The sequence below is a fragment of the Eumetopias jubatus genome, unplaced genomic scaffold (genome assembly GCF_037043125.1).
Source record: "Eumetopias jubatus isolate StellerSeaLion01/CBP00866 unplaced genomic scaffold, mEumJub1_p1.0 scaffold_17, whole genome shotgun sequence".
NCBI classification, from domain to species: domain Eukaryota; kingdom Metazoa; phylum Chordata; class Mammalia; order Carnivora; family Otariidae; genus Eumetopias; species Eumetopias jubatus.
The window spans coordinates 81,025,583-81,047,769 of record NW_028274823.1 but is presented as its reverse complement, the minus strand read 5'-3'; the positions used below and the strand labels follow the sequence as shown (position 1 = coordinate 81,047,769).

General features: G+C 42.2%; 1 protein-coding gene and 1 pseudogene across 1 annotated transcript in view; both read right to left on the bottom strand.

The window, feature by feature from the left end:
- The window catches only part of RNLS (renalase, FAD dependent amine oxidase), a 268,120-nt gene that overhangs the window by 183,501 nt on the left and 62,432 nt on the right, over window positions 1–22,187 (bottom strand). The window lies entirely within an intron of this gene.
- On the bottom strand, window positions 18,433–18,823 carry LOC114210322 (small ribosomal subunit protein eS24 pseudogene; annotated as a pseudogene).

Here is a 22,187-nt window from a genome sequence, read left to right as displayed (position 1 = left end):
CTGTATGTACTGGAGCAAATGAGCAAATATGCATATACATTTATACATATATTTATTTATATTTATATATATGTACATATTTATATTTATAAATACATATTTACATATTTACATTTATATATATTTAAATGGTTTAAGTAAAAGATACTATTTTAGAGCATCAGAGTTTTCGCTGAGAATGCATGTGGGTACCAATGGGGACCAGAGGAAGGTGAGAAAGAACACTGAGGCTGCATTTGAATTGAAGACATCAGTATCATTGCTTCCGAAGAGATCAAATCTCGGGTCCGTCCTCTGACAGCAGTGACATTCCAGGACAACTGGAACCCCCCTGCACCCAGATATTGGCTTCTAACTGATATTCCCGACTAAAAGGAGCCAGCTCTCCTTAGAGAAATGGCAGGTTCCGGGTCTAGAGCAGGAAAAGTGCAAGGCGAGAGCTGAACATCTTTTGCCAGAAACAAGCCGATGCCCGATAGTAATGGCATCGTTTCAAAAGGACCCAGAAGGGGCTGTTGCCGGATAAATCTGGAAAATTTTAAGACCCCCAAATAATAACGATAGCAATAAATTATAATGTACCAAATTAAAAAAAATCTTAATCCAAAGTGAAACTCAGAAGCAGGGCAGGTGGGAGGAAGAAAGACAAGAGGGAGAGGGGAAGAGAGGGCAGGGAGGCAGCGAGCGCGAGAGAGAAATTGTATGTGTGTAGGCGTGCAGGGAGGGGAGAGAGACAGTGAGAGAGACAGGCTGTGAGGGAGAGTGTAGGGGTGTCTGGACAGGGAGAGTGGAGGAGGAAGAAAGAGAACTGACGATTGATTCAGGCGAGGATTATCACTGGGTGCTAAAAGCAGGTTGCTAAGGAATAGAAATTCACATGGCTCCCTGTAGATTACTTATTAATTACAGAGCATCGTTCCATAGATAACTTACTAATTACAAAGGAGAAAAATGATCTTCTACATCGGAGAGATTGAGCAATCGGTACCTTAAGCAAATGATCAAGCTTATCAACAGTAGTGGAACAAGCTGCCACCTTGAGCCCTGCCCTGTGTTGCAAGAAGTGCATGTCAGTGATGTCAAAAAGGTTTAAGCCTATGGTTTTCAAAGTGTGGCCCCAGGCCAGCAGTATCAGTGTCTCCTGGGGCCTTGTTGGAAATGCAGGGAGTGGACCCTGACACAGACCTATTGAATCGGAAACCCTGGGGCAGGGCAGGCAATCCGAGTCTAGAAAGCCTCCCGATGATGCTACAGCACACTAAAATTTGAGAACCCCTAGTTTCACCTGAATCTAGTGAGGAGAAAATCAGACAAATTCAGATCAACAGATCTTCTATTAGCCCAAACTCTTCAAGAAAGTCAAGATCACAAATAACAAAAAAGTAGAGCCCGGGAGGGTTTGTGAGAAGAAACCGTTAGATTAAAGCTAAAGAGCTAGGGGTGCCTGGGTAGCTCAGTCGGTTACTTGTCTGCCTTCGGCTCAGGTCATGATCCCAGGGTCCTGGGATCAAGTCCCGCATCTGGCTCCCTACTTAGCGGAGAGCCTGCTTCTCCCTCTGCCCCGCTATCTCTCTCTCAAATAAATAAGTAAAATCTTTAAAAAATAAATAAATAAAACTAAAGAGATATAACAACCAAATGCAACGAGTGACTTTTAACTGGATGCCGAATTAAAAAAAAAAAAAAAAAACCCGTCGAGATGTCCGCAACTTACCAACTTACTTTCAAATGATTCAGGAAAAATAAATAGTAAACAGATAAATTAAAATCTATATATATTTATCTGTACATAGAAAAACCTCAATCTGAAACAATGCTAACAACTGATGTATATAAATGTCATTGAGTTTTTTCAGCTTTTCTGCAATTCTGAACATTTTCCTAAGAGGTTGAGCCAAAATTAATGCCAACAGAGATCTAAGAACCGAAAGAAAGGGGGATATTCTAAAAAACCAAAAGCCAAGAAGTCAACACGCAGAATGATTCTGTGCATGCATTGTTGCAAAGTACAAGACTGAAGTATCCCGAAACAATGAAATGCAGAGCTGAGAGTACTGGGGTAGTCACTGTGAGTCCCTGGGAGGCTCCACAGCCACACACACACACACGGACTATTGTTAAAATGCTGTAGTTCCAATTTTCCCCTTTACTACAGAGGAAATGCGGAGAGAGTTAATAACATTATCAACCATAAGCTTGTAAGGTTCAGCATCCCAATAAAACCGAGGAATCTCAACTTGCAACCTCAGCAGTTAAATTACTGCCATGAAAATCACTTGCCAATGGCCAAGTGTATGAACGAATAATTATACATGTTTACTGTTAGCCATCAGTCAAGTCCAAGTGCCACGAGATGAAATATGAAATGCAATTAAATATGAATGCATAGTCTGAGGGGTCTCCCAGCCCCCCCCCCCCACACACACACATAAACGAAACGAGTGTAAGAATTTTCTTTGGATATTTTTCCTGGTAATTTTAAAAGGCTATTGAAAAGTACAAAATATAAGTCCGAAATGACATCCTTCAAAGAAGGGGTCCAATCAGCTGCAAACAAAGCAGTAAAGAAAGCACTCTGTTCATGGAAGTATTAAACCCTTCATTTCACGATCATCTGTTCTTGAGAAACTCTACAACTGACAGCAAGATGCTCTCCCCATATTTAAAGTGCATGATTTACGACTGACTTTCTTCTAGAGCTTTTATGAGGAGGCGTTTTTTAGCTGTCCCATGTGAGTTGCTAACATCTGCACTGATGAAAGAATTGTAAAGAGCAAAATTCACAAAGGATTACCACTATCAGATTTTTTTAAAAGAGAAGCAATATATTATAATTTGATGTACTGATAGTTTTTGAAGTACTTTCCAATGTAAACTTCAAAAGATCATAATGAATATTTAATTTCAATGCAGCACACATTGCGAGTTCAAAATTACTGGCCACTAGGAAACTAAATCCACTGATAAAAGAATGTAACCATTTATTACATCCACAGGCATGATTTTGAGCTGTGATTATATGTAAATCTAATGTCTCTACAATTGATAACTGTGGGATTAACCAGATATTTCTGCAACCTTAAAAGAGGGTAAACAGTCAACAGTGAGAGGAGTTAATCAGTTAATGGATAGCAGTTGCAGCTGCAAAATGAATCACCATTCTTTGAAAATCTGGATTTTAATCTTGAACGGTCTCTATACCGTAAGTAAGCACTATTTTGAAGCCTTTTATTAGTAAATCTCTTTTCCTGTCTACAGTTGCCAGTTGTGTATCCATTAGACTTGGGGGAAAACAGCAAAGCCCAGCTGGAGATCAGCGGGAAACAGAGGGTTCCTGAGTGAAGGTTCTCCAGTGAAAACGGGGCTGCAGAGCGGAACCGCAGACTGCGGTTATGACGGTGTCCCCCGCGGTCACACAGACCTGGGTTGGAATAAACCCACCACTTACGAGCTGTGCAACCTAATGAAAATCACATCAGTTTTCCATGCCTTTACTTCTCCATCTGTGAGATGGGGATATTAATAATGGCCTACCGCATTGGTAGGCTGTGATGATTCCACGAGACAATGTGCCTTTGGAGCATTGCCCCATCACTAGCTTGTGAGTCGGTTGGTGGTTAAGGGTGTGGTGGTGGAGGCGCAGCCGCTGTAGGGGTGGGGGAGCTCTGTGTCTTTTGGCGAAAGCCAGTTTCCTATAATCCCCTCCACTGCTTTCCCTGCCTTCTGGCCCATCCAGGAAGGTCTATTTGAGAACTTGTGTATATGGAAGCAAACTGTGCAGAAACTTAAAGACACACTGGCACCGACAATGTCAAATATTCCCCCTTCCAGCTTAATCCCGAAATATAACTGCTGATTTACTGAGTTACTCTCCCCCTTCCCCAATCCTTTCTGGAAGACACTGCATACTTCCCTCCAGAGCCCAGGATACAATCGTTTTTAAATGTTCTTCTTTTGGTAAGGCACTTTTCTGGGGGTGGGAGGTTCTAGCTCTTAAACCTCTTCTAAGATTGCCCCCATGGAGCTCTCCTGCATTCCTAAACTGAATTTCCCTCTGGTTCTTATTTGACCCCCAGCGAAGTGATACTGAACACATGCATAACTCTGAAGGTCAATGACATGACACAACTAAGGGCCTAGACAGACGCATCACTCTCTTCTCTATTTGTTTGATGATGATTCTGTGATAGTCTGGTCTCCAACACTGGCACGCAGGTGATGACTGCCCATTATCCCAAATGAGGGACAGAGCTGCCTTTGTCTGTGCGCGCCACGGGACAATGGACCACATAGATCCTGTTCCCCACCACACTCCCAACACCTAGCAGAGCGGCTGCTGTGGCTAGAGATCGGGAAAGCATTTACTGAATGACAGAATAAATGGCAGAAAGAGAGTAAGAGAGAGAGTGGACAGAAAAGGCAAAAGGATGGGCAGAAGGAAAGGAAAGGACAGTTCCAATCTCACTGCTGCACTCAGAATGAAATCTATAAACCATCTGATTACCTTTTTAAAAAAATGCCACCCAGGGGCGCCCGGGTGGCTCAGTCGGTTAAGCGTCTGCCTTCGGCTCAGGTCATGATCCCGGGGTCCTGGGATCCAGTCCCACGTCCCACTCCCCGCTGAGCGGGAAGTCTTCTTTTCCCTCCGCCCCTCCCCCCGCTCTTCCTTTCTCTCTCTCACTCTCTCTCTCAAATAAATAAATAAAATCTTAAAAAAAAATGCCACTCAATGGTTAAGTTAAATGTTTAAGAACAGTTTAGGTCAAGAAAATGAAGGATTAGGGGAAAATTCAAAAATAATTGTGGGGCGCCTGGGTGGCTCGGTCAATTAAGTTTCCGACTCTCGATCTCGGCTCAGGTCATGAGCTCAGGGTCATGAGACTGAGCCCCGCATGAGACTCCACGCTCAGCTTGGAGTCTGCTTGAGATTCTCTCTCTCCTTTGGCCCCTCCCCACACTCATTCTCATGCTCGCCCTCTCTCTCTCCCCCTCTGTCAAGCGCCTGTGCACGTGCTAAGTAAATAAATAAAATCTTTAAAAATAAATAAATGCAAGAAGTGATTATATAGGTGAGCTGTTCTCTACCAAGAACACAGTGTTAGCAAGGAGGGAGGCTAACATGGTAACACCTGTAGGGAAGGAGCCCCTCGCAGCTGACCATTCAATACTACAATAAGATACCAATGGGTCATATAATCTTTCCTCCTCAAGCATCTTTGAAAACAGGAAGAGTGATACCCATCTGCCTGAAACAATTTAGGACTGTTTCTGCCAAGATGACTTATCAAGCCCCATTCCAGTGCTGATAAATTTTTCATAGTCTCCTTTCTAGCTATGTCCAAATGGCCATTGTAAGTAATCTCCTAGGATATTAACATTTGGAGTACATGTGCCTACAGAGGCTTTTAATATAAATGAACATTTAGAGAATAATTTAGGATTGGAAGTCTCCACCATTTCACATTTCATGAAAGTATGTCAAATTTATGTCAGACTTTCAGATGGAGGACTATATTTTTTCCAACAGAATAGCATGGCATGTATATGAATTGAATGCACACTTGGGAAACTATGCAACTGCTGGTTTAACCCCAGAGGGGACTCCTTTTAAAAAACAAAACCAAAAACATTTGGGCAGATAATTCTAACCATCCTGATATAAACTTGTGAGAAAATAGCACAGAAAAAGATAAAAGAACACTTTAAAATTTTTTTCAATTATTCAAACTAGCAAGGAATTATTTAACAGTGTCAATTAAAATTTCCACTGACTCACATCACAAGCAGCTTCAGAATCAAGCTTTTGCCAAACATCTACTGCCCCTAAAATGTTTCACTCAGTAGTGAACAGCTTATAGCAAAATCCCTGTTAATAAAGAGGACATATTTATATCACCAGAGATGAAAATAAATAACAGGTAAGCAAGATGATATTTATTAAAGGCTTACTATGTGCCAAGCACTATATATTTTTTAAAGATTGATGGGCTTATTTTAGAGAGAGAGAATGTGAGGGGAGAGAGAGGCAGAGGGAGAGAATCCCAGACTCCCTGCTGAGTTTGGAGCCCAACTCGACCTCACGAAGCATGAGATCATGACCTCAGCTGAAAACAAAGAGTTGGACACTTAACTGACTGAGCCACCTGTGCCAAGCACTATATTAACTAACATCTTACATACACTTAGAACTTTAATCCAAGACCATATGAAGGGAGGGAGTGCCAGCAATCAACGCTCAAGTACCCCAGGCGGGTCAAGTGTGATGAAGGCTGACAACTGATAGCTGGATTATACAACCTGATCACTGACATCCTTGAGAAACTGACAGTCATGCTGTAGATATAATTTTGTGTCCTGTTTTCTTGATTTGCCATTAAACACTTTTTTGAAACCATATATTTTTTAAGTAGGCTCCATGCCCAATGTGGGGCTTGAACTCACGACCCCCAAGATCAAGACTTGTCCACTATACCGACTGAGTCAGCCAGGTCCTCCTGAAACTCTATTTTTAATGACTATATAATATCTCTTAATATAAATGCATGATTTATTTAATCAAATTGCTATTGTGGATCTTTACATTATTTCCAATTTTTTACTTTTATAAATAACGAAGTGAAGTCATCCTTTTTTTTTTAATTTTGTTATGTTATGTTAGTCACCGTACAGTCCATCATTAGTTTTTGATGTAGTGATCCACGGTTCATTGTCTTCGTATAACACCCAGGGCTCCACGCAGAACGTGCCCTCCTTAATACCACATCACCAGGCTGACCCATCCCCCCACCCCCCTCCCCTCTAGAACCCTCAGTTTGTTTCTCAGAGTCCATCGTCTCTCATGGTCCGTCTCCCCCTCCGATTCCCAGCCCCTCATTTTTCCCTTCCTTCTCCTAATGTCCTCCAAGCTATTCCTGATGTTCCACAAATAAGTGAAACCATATGATAATTGACTTTCTCTGCTTGACTTATTAAAGTGAAGTCATCCTTGAATGCCAATCAGTAGTACTATATTTAAGTGAGTCCATGTGAGTATTATAGTATGTGCTAAAGTGGTACAAAATACAAGGGAAATGTTGCTACTAAAGAGCATATTTGTAATAGTCATCATTCAGAACTTTTGTATTATTTAATTATAATAGTTAGTTCTATGGTTTAATATTAAATAGCATATTTAGAATAATAATTATATAATTATAGTTACAATATTGTAACAGAGAAGTTGGGAAATTCTGGCACATGGTAAACCCTACATACTGCCAACTACTTCTATTAGCTATTATTATTACTTTTTAAAATTACTCTTTTCTTTTTACAGGAAGGTGGGATTTAGCGAGAGAAGTGTTGGCAGCCTTTTCTGACAGGAACAAGTCCCCTTTGGCCATAATTCTTGCTGCAGTAACTTGTGGAAGTTCTATTTGGGAGGTGTCTGTTACACACAGGTAGGGTCTTCAGGCATGCATATAAAATGGAGGCATGGCCACGTACAGTGAAAAGCACTCTAACTTCACCAAATGTTCCCCATTCCATCACTCGACTGGCACTCAGAAAACAAGGGCAGCAAAAGCCCCCCATGAAGCCGGATGTCGGAATTTGTCAGGTCTCTTCTCTCTCCCTCAGCATCCACGATTGCAAAGTAACTAATCTTGAACACCAAGCACGGCTCCCGGCGTCTGTAAGATGGAGGACACGTGTCTTGATGTGGGTCTAGGGTTCCTCTATGACCTGGCCTGTCATGTTCCCTTTCGTTCCCTGGCACTCTTCACGGGCGTTCTGCGCCACGGCGCCCTGCACTGGTTCGGGTCTCCGGCGAGAGCTTCCCCTTCCAGCAGCTGCCTCCCCCGCTTGGAATGCAGGGCTCTTACCCATCACTACTAAGCAGATGCCAAGGGCAAAGGGTTGGGAATCAGACAGACCTATGTCCCCCCCTCTGCCTTTTTCATGTGCTCACTGTGTGACCTCGAACAATCATTGAGCTTCTCAGAAACCTTTTCCCCCCTCTGCAAGTGGTGCCGGTGACATCCCCATCTTGCAGGATGGCAGCTGACGATTACATAAAGTAAGACATCAAAAGTGGCCCGGTAACTACCCCTATGTTTTTAGGCTCTGGTTTTGAATCGACAGTAAATGCACATGATTCAAACCTCAACAATATATCAAATAACAGATCTCCTCTTCACTCCATCCCCCAGATGAAGTTCCCCTACCAGAGGCTATATTTTTTTTCCCCAAGTTTTTGTGCATCCTTGTGGAGCTATTATACACAAATGGTGGTGTACAAACATAGCCACTGACATTCTTCTTCTCTCACTTCATAATGTATCTTGGAGGGCCTTCCCTGTCTGTACACAAGCAACGGTCTTCTTCTTTTTTAAAACAGCTGTAGTGATCCAGGGTACGGATGCACCATCAGTAAAATCAGCCACTCCCCTCTGGAGAGATTTTAAGATTCCTCGTCATCTTCTTTCTCAAACACATTATTATAAAAGTTTCCAAACATAAACAAAAGTTGAATTTAACAGTAAACACACATTTGCTTACCAGCTAGAGTCTATAAATAGTATTCTATTATATACTTGCTTCATCCATCCCTCATATTTTTATTAATTTCAAAATATGTTGCAAGTATCATGATGCCTTCCTCAAAATACTTAATGCATATCGTTTATTATTAGGTAGTAAGCTTTCACCATTACAGTCAGTGCCGCGGTGAAAACCTGTAGAAACACTACTTCACACATGCGTGGCTATTTTGCAGAAACTGGATTCTTGGGAATGTGTACTGATAATTTTCAGGGATACTGCCAAATTTTCCTCTATTGAGATTGTAACACTTGACACTCCCACCAGCAATGTAGGCGAGTATCTGTTTCTATTTACCTTTATAATATTATTATCAAACTTTTATCTTTTTCATTTTTTTAAAGATTTATTTGAGAGAGAGAGAGAGAGATGGAGGGGGGTGGGGCAGAGGAAGAGAGAGAATCTCAAGCAGACTCCATGCTGAATCCGGGGCCTGACACAGGGCTCAATCCCAGGTCCCCAAGGTCAAGACCTGAGCTGAAATCAAGAGTTGGATGCTTAACGGGCCACCCAGGTGCCCCATATTATCAAATTTTTAAATATTTGCCAATACCAAAGGTAAAAACGTATGGTTTTATTTTGCATCTTTTTTTCATATGTGTAGGAACCACCTCCATTTCTTTTTCTTTCAATTCTCTATTCTCTGCCTGTTTTTGTACCAGATTACTGGCCTTTTCACACCGAGTGGTACAACTCCCTATACTGAAGAAACTAGCCCTTTCTATTATGAGTTGCAATTGTTTTTTTTTTTTTTCCGAGTTTGTCATTTCTATTTTGATTTTAATATGACTTACTTTCCAATCACAACTTTATTTTCATGTTAATTTATTTCCAAGCAGTCCTAAATACTTAGTATTTCTCCAATACTTAGTATTTCTCTGAGACTGCCCCAGTCTTGACCTTCACTAGAATTCTACTGAGTTATTTGCAGGGTCCAACTGTCCCACCACCTCCCCCACCTACGGGCTCTCGTGGATGTCGCTTCTTTGTAGAATGTTCTCTCAGTTTTTTTTCCCCTGGCCGACGGCTACTGGTCCTTCCAGACTGAGTGAAGAGGGTGCACCTACAGTGCAGATGCCCTGATTCCCCGAGGCAGGTCTTGGTAGTCTTGCCCTGTCTTGTCACAGCGCCTTATGTGCGCCCTGATCAGAACACCCTCCTTCTCTGGCGCGATGAGCTACTTCCTTGCTTTTTCCTCCAGATCTGTGAGGAAAAGGGCTACAGTTTATCGTTCGTTCATTATTGTATCTTCAGCTGCTAGCTCGGTACCGGGCATATATGTAGGTGATCAATAAATAAATAATTGATAATTAAATTAAATTAAAAAAAGGAAAAAGGCAAGGAAACAGGAAAAAAGGGGAGACGCAAGGGAGAGCGGGAGCAATGTGTACAGGGCGTTGTGGGCTGAAGTGTGCCCTCCCCAAATTCATACGATAAAACCCTAACCCCCGGCCCCTCAGAACGTGGCTGTATTTGGAGACAGGGCCTTGAAAGGGTGGTTAAGGCAAAATGAGGCTGTTGAGGTGGGGCCCTAATCCAATCTGACTGATGTCCTTACAAAAAGAGTAAATTTGGACCTACAGAGAGATGCCAGGGATGCATGCACATGGAGAAAAGACCACGTTGAGGACACAAGGATGCGGCTGTCGGCAAGTCAAGGCAAGAGGCCGCGGGAGCTCCCACCAATACTTTGACCTTGGACTTGGGAGTCTCCAGAACTGTGAGAAAGGATATTTCTGTGGTTTAAATCACCCGGTCTGTGGAACTTCTGCTATGGTGGCCCTAGCACGCTCACACACAGTCCCAGGAAAGCCATACAGAGGCTTAGAGGGTGCAGAAGGGAGGCTGATGGGTTGGGGACTGTCTAAATGTAGACCACCAGAGGCACGGGGAGATTCATACTCTTGGCAAGTCTGTCACAATTGAGAAGGAAAAAGTGGTTCTTTATTTTCCATTCAGAACAAAGAGATGAGGCTGATTTTAAACTAAAACCTCTGTTCTCTAGATTATAATGTGAACATATAATTAAATTTGATTTTGATTGGGTAAGGCTCTCTCAATTATAATTCTCATGGATTTAAGTCATAAACTATAATGGATTTACATGGTGTGAGAAGTTAGTCTGATTATAATAAGCCACTCAAGCTGAAGGAGGTCCACGCATTCGCGGCAACACTGCGTTGTTGGGACTGTTGAAAAATCACTATAATTTTTAGTCTGCCTATAAAGTGGAATGATATTTTTTCAGATTTAGTAGTTCCCTCTTTCCTACTGGGTTAGTTTGTTTCACAGAGATGCTTTCCTTAGAAAATGAAATCTGATACACTGCCATACTCAATGGCACTATGAAGAAAGAAAAATTCATCATGGGCCATGAGGTCCTTGAGAGTGCTCTTGTGGCCATGCATTTCATCTGCGATGATGATGGCCATAATTTTGTATTAAAAACTATATGCCAACTTTGACAAACTGTTCATTTCCCTTCATAGTTTGGGTAAGTCAATATATCTACGGCAGAACATAAATCATTAAGTGAAATCAAGTAATGTCTGGTTTTCACTTCAAGTTATGATGGAAACATGTGAAATTATATTCTGTCTCTATTACGGTGGCTATGATCTGGAGGCTACATGGTTAATTTCCCTGACAGACTATAAAATCACCCAGCCAGGGACGGTGAAAGCTGTTAATCAGGAAGATAACCTTAGAAAGCCTTACTCCTTTCATAATGGTTGCTAGTTAAATATGAACATCTGGGAAATCATTATGAATTCACTGTGCATAAATCTATTGCCCTATGTACAGAACTCCTTTTTATTACAAACAGACTTTACATAATAAGGAAAGAATAAATGTATCAATGTTCTTTTTTTTTTTTTTTTTACCACGCACGCACATATTTGATGCACCATTTGTTAACAAAATTCGACATCACCCTTGGATGTCTATAACACTGGCTATAAAATGGGGATAATGATATTTAGTTGAGAACATATCGAAAAGGTTTAATGTTTTAGCAATGCTTTGAGAATTTAAATGCTTTAAATGTGCTAATTTTTATGATGCAGTCTCAGAGGTTCATTTTGATATTTATCTTATGTATACACAACATAAACTGAGCGAAATAGCCTTTTGTTTTATACGTACATACATACATACATAATACAAGTTGACAAATTTAAGAAGTGATTTCCACAAGCCATTCTCTTCTTCTTCAAATATTTTTTACTGGTAATCAAGAATCTTCCAGCATGGGCATCTATACCATTCAGCAAAGAGATGTCTTCTAGATTTGTTATGGACACAGATGTCTGCCTAAGTTACTTCGAAACGTGAAAACTGAATAAAGATTTTCCCACCTAACAAAGCTTGATCGCCAATGCCAGAATATTTTGAGAGGCAATTCTCATGCCATTTGAAAAGGAACACTGACTTTTACACAATGGGAAACAATGACCAGATTATAGTTCTGCCTAATGGTGTCAGGACACTAGGACTGTTCTGTTATAAATCTTAATTTTCTGAAGTATGTAACTAAGACAGGCCCGAATCCCAAATGAAACTTAATTGAAAGTTGTTTTTAAAAAACATGGTAGGAGAGACTTCTCTTTCTAGTGTTGCCAAATAAAACTGACTCTGGACTTTTCTTCATTGTCACTTCAGCCAAGTTAGACCATAATGAGAACCAGTCTTTTTGACTTTAACCCAACAGCTTAAATAAAATTTAAAATCTTGATTCTTTATTAAAATACATTAAAAAGGGTTTTCAAAAAGCTTGGCATTGTGTACATATTTATCCGTAATAGGAAGTAACATCCATATGTAAATATAACTAAGGGCAAAATATAGTGTGCATTTGTTCATTTATACTTGTGGATAAGGGATTTCTATTCCCTCCAATAAGCTTTCCTGCATTAACACTGGAGAAAAAAATTAGTTCAATACATCAATATGAAGAACAAAATGTAGCTGAAACAGAAGGCTAACATACTGTGTAGATTAGGTCAGAAAATCTTGTTAGGGACCCCTCTAACATGTAATTTACATCTGTGACACTGACAAAGTTGTAATTGAACGAATATTGGTATACTTGGTTTGTTGTTCATCTCCCCCATTAGACTGTGAAAGGGGGGAGCTAAAGCACTTGTTTTGGAGAGTAACTGTTTACCTAGAGAGAGGGGCAGAGGATACCTGAGAGGAAGTAATGGTCATTGTCTGTCTATTACAGGTCAGCTTCCTATGGTAGAGTAGCTTCATTTCCTTTACTGCATCACAGCTCTGGACAGCAAGAATCAGAGTCTCCATTAAGCTGCTGAGAAACTGGGAGAAAAGAGATTAACTGACTTTCTCCCTTAGCAGAGCTGAGTCCAGGACTAGACCTCAGTGCCATACTTTTTCCATCTGACCATGGTGCAACCTCAAGGGAAGAAAAGATAATCCTTTTGGCTTTGTTTTTTATAAAGCAGAAAACCACCACTTTCTCCAGCCTCCCATCAATGGTTCATCAGCTTGGCTGCTCATCAGAATCATCTGAGGAACACTTTAAAAGTATCTGGGTCCCCTAGCCAGAGATCCTGATTCGGAAGGTCTGGGATCCTCCCAGGCATTTCTATTTTTAAAAAGCTCCACAGTTGAATCTGATGCATATTCAGGCTTGAAGTTCTGTTCATGTCCAAACCTAGCAAATGTTATATCCCTATCCTCCCCGAAATTATAAACATCTTTCTGGTTGAAAGGAGAAGATTAGAAGTGTATGCACAGTAATACTTAACTGAACATCTACTTAAGTTCCTGGCACTGTATAAAAGGATTTTGTAGATATAGATCTCGTTTAGTAGGCAGTAAACGTCAGATCAATGCTTCCACAGACCCAGTTACCATTTCTTTAAGCTTATTAAAACAAAAAATGCATACCTTATTTCTAAAATACACCTTATCTTGCTCTTTAAAATTTCAATTATCATTCATTTCAAGAGTTCCATAACAAACCATCCATCCAACCAACCAACCAACAGGACAAAGCCTTCTTCTAAGCCCAAGACGCTTAAGAATTCATGTGGTGCTGCCTCTTGATCTGACCTGTTAAAACACAGCATCTCTGATGCCCTGCAAAGCCCTTCACAAGTATGTATGATCTCTAAGGTTTATCTCATGTGTGCGCTCTTGACCAAGCCCCGTGAGCTACTATACGGGGCCTGACGTTCTCCTCTTCTGTTTTGGCTACCCTCCCATCCCCGTGATGTCTGAAACTCAGGCTCTGAAGTCTTCGCTAGTGTCTGAGTGTATTTACTGGCTGACAGATCACTGATTTGCCACCATAACTTGCTGCATGCTGCTGCCCCTGCCAAGCACTGTGCCCATTTCCGATGGACACCACTTTCTCCCGGTGCTTTTGTGCCGACGAGCCGGAGTCCTTGAAGAGCTAAAGTTGCGCTGGGCTCTCTGAAGTTCATGAGATGCAGAAGTCACTGTACGTGGCATGAAAAGTGTATGGCTGGCGGGGAATCCCGCACTCTTTGATTCAGTGTTGTATTTTTCCACACGAGTACTAGAGCAGTGTTGCCCCATAGGCTTCCAAGACCGTAGTGCAGAGCTCTCTGTTTTTCTTTCAAGTTCCCTCCTGCCTATGTCTCCATAGGATTCACCTGGCCTTTCAAGTGGGAATGGCTGGTAGACGAACCAAGCGATGGCTACTGTGATATTCTCAGACAGTTCACTCCCAGCAATCACTAAAGCTGTATTATCAGACTAAGTCTGTCTAACTCCATCCACCCTGTGAAAGCGTTCTCTCTCCAGAAGTTCTGACCCATCTTTCCCATGAACCGTCTGCCAGCTGGTCAGTTACACCGGCCCAACGAGACAAGCCCAGACGTGTGTGAATTTGGGTAACGGGCCTGGCTTCGGCTCAAGCTGGGGACCACCACGGTGTCTCTACATCAGTAAGAATGTGCTTCCGAGTGTGAGCTAAGACAGGAAAGGGACTATTGAGGTGGTGAAAGAGCAGGTGGTCCTCCACGTGGCCTTCCTGTGCCTGCCTCCGTGTCTCACACGCTGAGCAGGGCCAAGCCACAGGGTGAAGAAATATCTTACTGAACAGGTGCAGAAAGGCTTCTACCAAGAGGAAAAGCTCTAAATCCTGAGCAGAACTATGTCCCCTAAATCCTGGCCTACTGAAAACAAGCTTGAGAGAGTTGTAGGAAGCCAAGTCATCAGAAGCCAAGGTTCTATGCAAACACCCATTTATACTAACTTACCAGGCAGCCCTGGGGCTTTCACTATTTTTTTTTTTTCCCTCTAGACGTCTATGCTTCACGCCCTCCTCCGTCGCTCTTGTTCTCCCTCTTACGGTAGCTTATTTATTTCCTGCCCACGTGCACTGTCTTCTGTAGGCCTTGCTAGGAAACGTGCTTAAACTCTCTTCTGTCCAAATCATCCTGTTCTTGAATTAGCCTTTTCCGGTTCAGACCCTAACCACGGGTACTCTTTTTCCTTGTCCTGACTTTCAAAGGTTTTGCCCTTCAGGGAACTGATTGGATGAATTGGAAGGGAGCTGGGGGCAGTGACAGAAGCGAGGCTCTTTAATATTCTGATCCCGTTTTGCTCCCAGGTTTGTGTGTCCTGAAATGTGACTCCGTCCTGTAGATGACAGGGAACCCCTGGAAGGTTTGGAGAAGCATGATATGATGAAATTCAGTCCACCCGTAATGGTTAGTATGGATTATGATGGGGGGACACCAAGGCAGGTGATCCTGAGAGAGAACAGAAGGAAAGAGGGGCAGAATAATAAAAAAAAAAAAAAATGAAGGAGGTTTTAAGTGAAGGATGTATATGTCAGCAAAAGAATGCAGCTATCAGAACTGGCCAATAATTTGGGAGAGAATAAAATGTACTAAATTTGAGATAGAACACATTTCAGATAATGGTCTTTGAGACTGTTAACGGTATAGGACCGAGTCTTGGATAGGGAAGATATAAACATAAATACAGAGAAAAAGAGTTGAAATTGTAGCACAGGCTCATATTACCCAAGGAAAGAACAGAGAGAACCAAACACCAAGAACTAAATAAACCCTAGGAACACCCACAGTTACCAGAATGGTAAGTGAAAAAAGGAGATTCAGATTTTGACCGGCAAGTGGACGCGAGAGGGTGACTTCTCTCGTAACTCTTGTTAATTGGTATTACCCAAGAAACGGTTAAGTGTGGCTTCACTTTTGCCCCCGGGGTAAATGCTCAGACCAGCCCTGGCAAGCTCGGGTCACTGACTGCTCCAATATCAGAACATCACCCTAATGTGGTCTTTTCAGTCTCTCGTTCTAATGAAGACCTTTTTATGCTTTATTAACTACACTTCCCTAAAATGAGGCCAATGCACTTTTGCCTTAGGCTGCAACGAAGTGGTAGTGGTGATTCCAAAGTATTGTGATCGATACATTAAAAATGCGCACGGGCAGGACAGGTAGTGCCTGAAAAAAAAAAGGGGGGGGATTCAATAAACATTTGTGGAAAGAACCAATGAGTACCTGAACGGGGACAACTTTCATTCTGCACAAACTGGGTGGAGAAATCGGAAGACCGAATAAAATTCTAAATGGCAATGGTGTTGCAGAAGTTGGCAAAGAGATGCAACAATAAAGATTCAACAGTGAGGATTTCTCTAAAGAAAACAGTCCTCAGCCAATAAAGGCTTATTAGCAAGCCTGGTGTTGAGTGTCCACAATGAGAAAAAACAAAACAAAACAAAACAAAAAAAACCCATGCCCCTGAAAAACAGGGTTAAACAAGCCAAGGATGCAAGGATGCTACACTATGATTTTCAAAACCGAGTTCTGTGCAAGTCTCTTCAGCATGTAACTGATGATTGATGGCAATCTTGCCCCGTCAGGCTCAGCACCGGGCTAGCCTTTGTTAAGGGTAATGATTAGCTTCTGTTTTACGTCTGCAAACATCTATAGGATTTGGAAGGAATCCTAAGAAGACTGATCAAAGAGATTAAGGGAATAAAAAAAAATGATAAGAAAATTGGCCCCAAAGAGAAAGACAAAAAACGTGGTTTATTTAACCTAAGAAAGAGGAGGCTGATAAGCAAAGAATCGTCTTTAAGTACTTTGTCAATGTGGCAAGCAGCTGGTCCTGCTTCCTTGGAGGGAACACAAGAGAAGACGGGCTTCCCAATGGGAGACACCAAAGTGGTTTTCCCCCCAGGAACTGCCTGCGTGCAGGAGCTGGGGTGTGCTGTCTCACTGTAACAGGAAGTAGCATTTCTTTCTCTGGACCCTCCTTAGCATGAGGATACAGCTATGCATGCAAACAGTTGTCCAGGGAAGAAGGAAAAATTCCAGAGACACAGAAATCCTGTTCTATCTTTACAGCTCTGAAATCCTCACATACACTCAGGCATCAAGAGATGTGAGAAGGAACTCTCACAAGAATATTTTTTCTTAGGAAGCTTAAAAGGGTGGATTCTGAACCTTTAATCTTAAAGATCTTTTTTTAACATTGCTGTTGATTAATTATAGGTTTGCTCTGCCTATGTCCCACTGTGCTATCAGAAAGTAACTGTATTCAGTTTTCTATATTTTTAACCAAGTGCAGAACACTCTTACCGTCTACTATCCCACAAACCTGAACATTCACAGACTTTTGGAAAGTAAGTGACAACTTTTCTGAAAGGAATTATTTGCATGTCAGTTTCAGCCCCTAAAGCAAAATGACTAGAGAGTAACATCTTTATTATTGTTCTCTTCCCATTCTTGTCTCCCTTAGAAGTCAAGGGCCACTTTGTATATCAGGTTCCAAACTTGGGAACATTTGGCTACAGTCCATCCTTTGAGTTCAGAAAATTACAAAGAACAAAACAAAAGATCCTTTTGTTACATTCCACAATCTCAGACTCATGAGTCATGTAGTCTTTTGGTCACAGACTCAGTTAAAAAAGAAGCCAAGAAAAGTCCTTGCTAGATATTGTATGGAAATGCAGAATCTAGCCAGGACTCTCAGGACCAGAGGGGTTTCAGAACGGCTGGCAAAACAGCAGAGTCACTGTTCATATCACATATTCACCCTGCCCTCCCCTCCCGCTGAGCCAGGACACTGTGTATGGGAACGAGTGAGCGGTGGGCTCACACTTCAGTCAACAGACATCTGCTTGCTAGATGGATTTCATCCGCGCTTAGGGTCACTCGGCTGTAGTTTGGAACAACATTGTATCCTGGTTGAACAATGGTCTCCTGGGATGTGCCATTCACGCTGCTAATCTTGAAACAATTTCTACTTGATTTTGGCCCTTGTTTCTGTTTTAGCTTCTCGAACTCTATCTCCTGGTTAATTTTTGACATACATCATTTTTTTCAAACTGATTAGGGCTTCTGTCCTCTGTCCTTGGCTGTAGGCAGTGTCCCTGATGGCTTTCTGGGCCATGTTCTTCTTTCCATCCTGTTCTAACCCTAACTGGTCAGCTTCACATAGATGTTGTGGCCTTACAAAGTTTTCATTTATTTCAGGACCAATTCAGAAAAGTTGCTGACCTCAACAGGTAGCATAATACAGTAAGTAGAGTACTTAGTGAGTACTTAATATTTGTTGAATCGGTGTGTGAATAAATGACCTGTGTCATAGTCAAGCTACTGGCAATTTTCTGTTTTATAAACTAGACCTGCTACCCAAAATAACTGTATTCTGCTATCTACATTCCCAGGCAATTGTAAAAGAATACTCTATTATCTATTAGCTATTTAAATTTTTTTTTGAGGTTCTTAGTTTATTGATCAACCCTCTCCTGAACAATCTGCACTATCACCACAGATAAAGTCACTGCAGAATCCTTACTCCTTCTGTTGTGCAAACTCTAGCTCACTTGTTACCAGCACCAATGCTGGCTTTCGCAGTCCTCCTGACTCTTCATTCTGTTCTTGCATTCCTTTGGCTGTTTCCTTGAGGTCCTTTTCTTCTCATAAAGGCTATGTCTTGCAAGTCTATGTTTGGGTTCATTTTTCCTTGCATAATCCAAGGAATCCTAAATCATGCCAAAGCCAGTTGTCTTGCCACCACCAAAATGGGTGCAGAATCCAAATGCAAAGATGGCATCTGGTGTGGTCTTGTACATTGTGGCTAGTTTTTCCCGAACTTTTGTCCTAGGTACTGTTGCCTTTCTGGGATGAAGAACATCAATGACCATTTGTTTCTGCTGAAGTAGTTGGCTGGTCATGAACTTCCGGGTTGGGATAGTTACTGTTCCGTTCATGATGGCGGCGGGCGAGCTTCAAGCAGCCAGGGAGGAAAAGGCTAGCTATTTAAATTTAAATTCATTAAAATTAAACAAAATTTCAATTCCTCAGTCACACTACACATATTTGAAGTACTCAACAGCCATATGTGGCAGTGCCTACGAGATCCAACAGTGGGGATATAGAATATTCCCATCCTCACAGAAAGTTCTACTAGATAGTATTGGATTAGACCGTTTTCAAATTTATCAGTACAATATTGGCTCTCTGGATAATCTTGTGCCAAATACTGACTCTATTTAACCTCTCAATGCACCTCAAGTACTAAAAACACTCGCCCTAGACTGAAAGCTGATCACACTACAATTTATTTTCCCAATCCGACAACCCAATGGTAAGAAACATCAGCAAGGAGAAACTTGACTTTTCTGTCATCTGAGTAACAAAAGATGATGCTGCATTGTTGTTGTTGTTGTTGTTGCTGTGTGTGTGTGTGTGTGTGTGTGTGAAAGACATTTGAACCAAAGACTTCATATCATCATTCATTCTTTCATTCTACATAAAATCCTCAATCCTCATACGAAATACGTTCTACAGAGCATAAAGAAATCTGTAAACCCCCTCCTTTCACAGGGCGATCAATGTTCTTCACATTTATAAAGGCTCTGGGGACATCCTAATAACTGCCTGTAGAGCGCCTAAGTAAAGAAACAGTTCAGGTGGTGGAATCTACAGCAATGCAAGACAGCCTTCAGCACCAAGGGAAGGGGATCTTCTCTAAATGGGTTTTAGCAAGCCTCATTTTTTAAAATTTTCTTTAGTTACTTTTGTTAACAAGAACTGTGTTTACAAATAATACTGCCTGAATCTGCAATCATAGCTTAGATATGCAATTCTACCCATAAATACACATGTGTACACGCATGTGCACACACAAGCACATGCAAACACTTACTGATATTCAAACAGATCCTGTGGTGAAAGAAGTAATCCTCAGCCTTCTAGATCACCGTATCTTCTTTTTTTTTTTAAAGATTTTATTTATTTATTTGACAGAGAGAGAGAGACAGTGAGAGAAGGAACACAAGCAGGGGGAGTGGGAGAGGGAGAAGCAAGCTTCCCGTGGAGCAGGGAGTCCGATGCGGGGCTCGATCCCAGGACCCCGGGATCATGGCCTGAGCCGAAGGCAGACGCTTAACGACTGAGCCACCCAGGCACCCTAGATCACCGTAATCTTATTAAATTAGATATTCAGGCTTGTAATTAAGATCTTACAAGTACATATTCACCCACAAAGAAGAATCACTCAGGTCAAGTGGGTGGTAAAGGGTATTACTTTCTATTGACTGGCCAGAGTGCTGCTGCAGAGTACAACCAGGCCAGTAAAGACGCGATTTGGTCGAGTGCGTCTCTGCATTCATTTGCAGCATTAACTCACAGTTTGAGCAGACATTAGAGATTAGAACCCCTCCTGGTCATGGTGCAGTCATGCATTAGCTGTCCAGCTCTCCTCAGATCCTTAGGAAATCTCAGTAGGATATTCACACACACACACACACACACACACACACACACACACACGCACACAGCCCAAAACCCACAGGGGCCAATCGAGATTTGTGGGATGACATGAGGTCCGAGTGCATGAATGTGCTTACCAAGATGGATCCAGCAAAGCTGTTCCTTCACCCTTGATTAAATCTACTTCATCGTCACAATCTTGCAATGGACCCCAACACCCAGCTACTGCCAATGAAAATCAGAAACAGATTCTGTGCAGTAAGCCTTTTAATTACTTTTTTCAAAAGATCCAGACAGTAAGAGCAATGCAACAACTAGTCCTGGGGCACCTGGGTGGCTCAGATGGTTAAGCGTCTGCCTTCGGCTCAGGTCATGATCCCAGGGTCCTGGGATCGAGTCCCGCATCGGGCTCCCTGCTAGGCAGGGAGCCTGCTTCTCCGTCTGCCTCTGACTCTCATGAATAAATAAATAAAACATTAAAAAAAAAAACAACAACTAGTCCTGAGCAAAATGCATCAAATCCTTAACTACCAAATTTAGAACTCATACCAGAATGAGTAGATGCAAAAATTTAGTAACACAGAAACCTTGACCCAAATGATAAAGAAGTGATGAAGTTCCAACAACGAATTGAGCATCTGTGCTTGTTTCTACTTCTTTACCATTTCCTACTAAATGACATTATACACATAAAAACAAAACAAACACAAAAGGACAAAGAAAATTTGAGAAAACAGTAGGTGAGGCACAGCAACAGAAGTCGGAGAGCCGTTTAGTACATGGATGCAGGGAAGTCGCCCAGGCTCATTAGAGAGAGCCTGACTTCTAAGTCTGCAAAGCAGGTAAGACGTGGGAAGCCAGCAGAGATGCAAAAGTCCAGGAAGATTCTGGAACTGTGTCTTGGAAGGAAGCAGGGAGGGGTGGACAAGAAAATAAGAGTGTGGTTGAGCACTTGGACCCTGGGGATTCCCCCCATTTCCTCTTCTGCCCCTCACGACCAGAAGACTTTGTGACCCCATCATGGTGGAGGGCTGGAAGCTCACTCTCTGAAGATGCTGAGTCTGACAGGCTTGGGAATCTGGGTACTGGTCGCCCTCCTTAGTGCAACAGAGGATTACGGGAAAGTCCACCTATAGGGAAAGTCTATATATTCCCGGTGAGACCTTCTCCCCTCCCTGGCTTTCTTCCTCTGCTTGCCTCCTGGAACTCTAGCACCAGACCTTTAGACTCTCCCCACCCCCACCATCCCATCAACCTCGCCCCCAGGCAGAACACTAAGGGTCTGAGGAAAAAGGCAGAAACACAGTAACATTTAGGAACTGGGCCCTCACGTTTCTCAGGCTGTTTTCCATACAAAGGACATTGCCTGAGGGGGTGAGTAAAGAATGAAATCCAGTCTTTACCCAACTTGGAGGGGGCGCTACCTTTTTCTAATTAGCATGAAGGCATCCACCAGTCAACTCACACACGCCCGGGGATCCTTTTTCTGGTTCATACAAAGGTACTGAATGGGTTAACTTCAGCCCTGTTGAGTGGTCTCCTCTCAAATGGTCAGAACTTTGCCTCCTTCGGTGAAGTGTGCCAGCCCACATGTCATCACTTCCCACACACACACACACACACGAAACTTTCAACTGGCATTGTAGCAATGTGCCTTTAAAATATAAATAGATAGGGGCACCTGGGTGGCTCAGTTGTTAAACGTCTGCCTTCAGCTCAGGTCATGATCCCAGGGTCCTGGGATGGAGCCCCGCATCGGGCTCCCAACTCGGCGGGAAGCCTGCTTCTCCCTCTCCCGCTCCCCCTGCTTGTGTTCCCTCTCTCTCTGCGTCTCTCTCTTCAAATAAATAAAATCTTTAA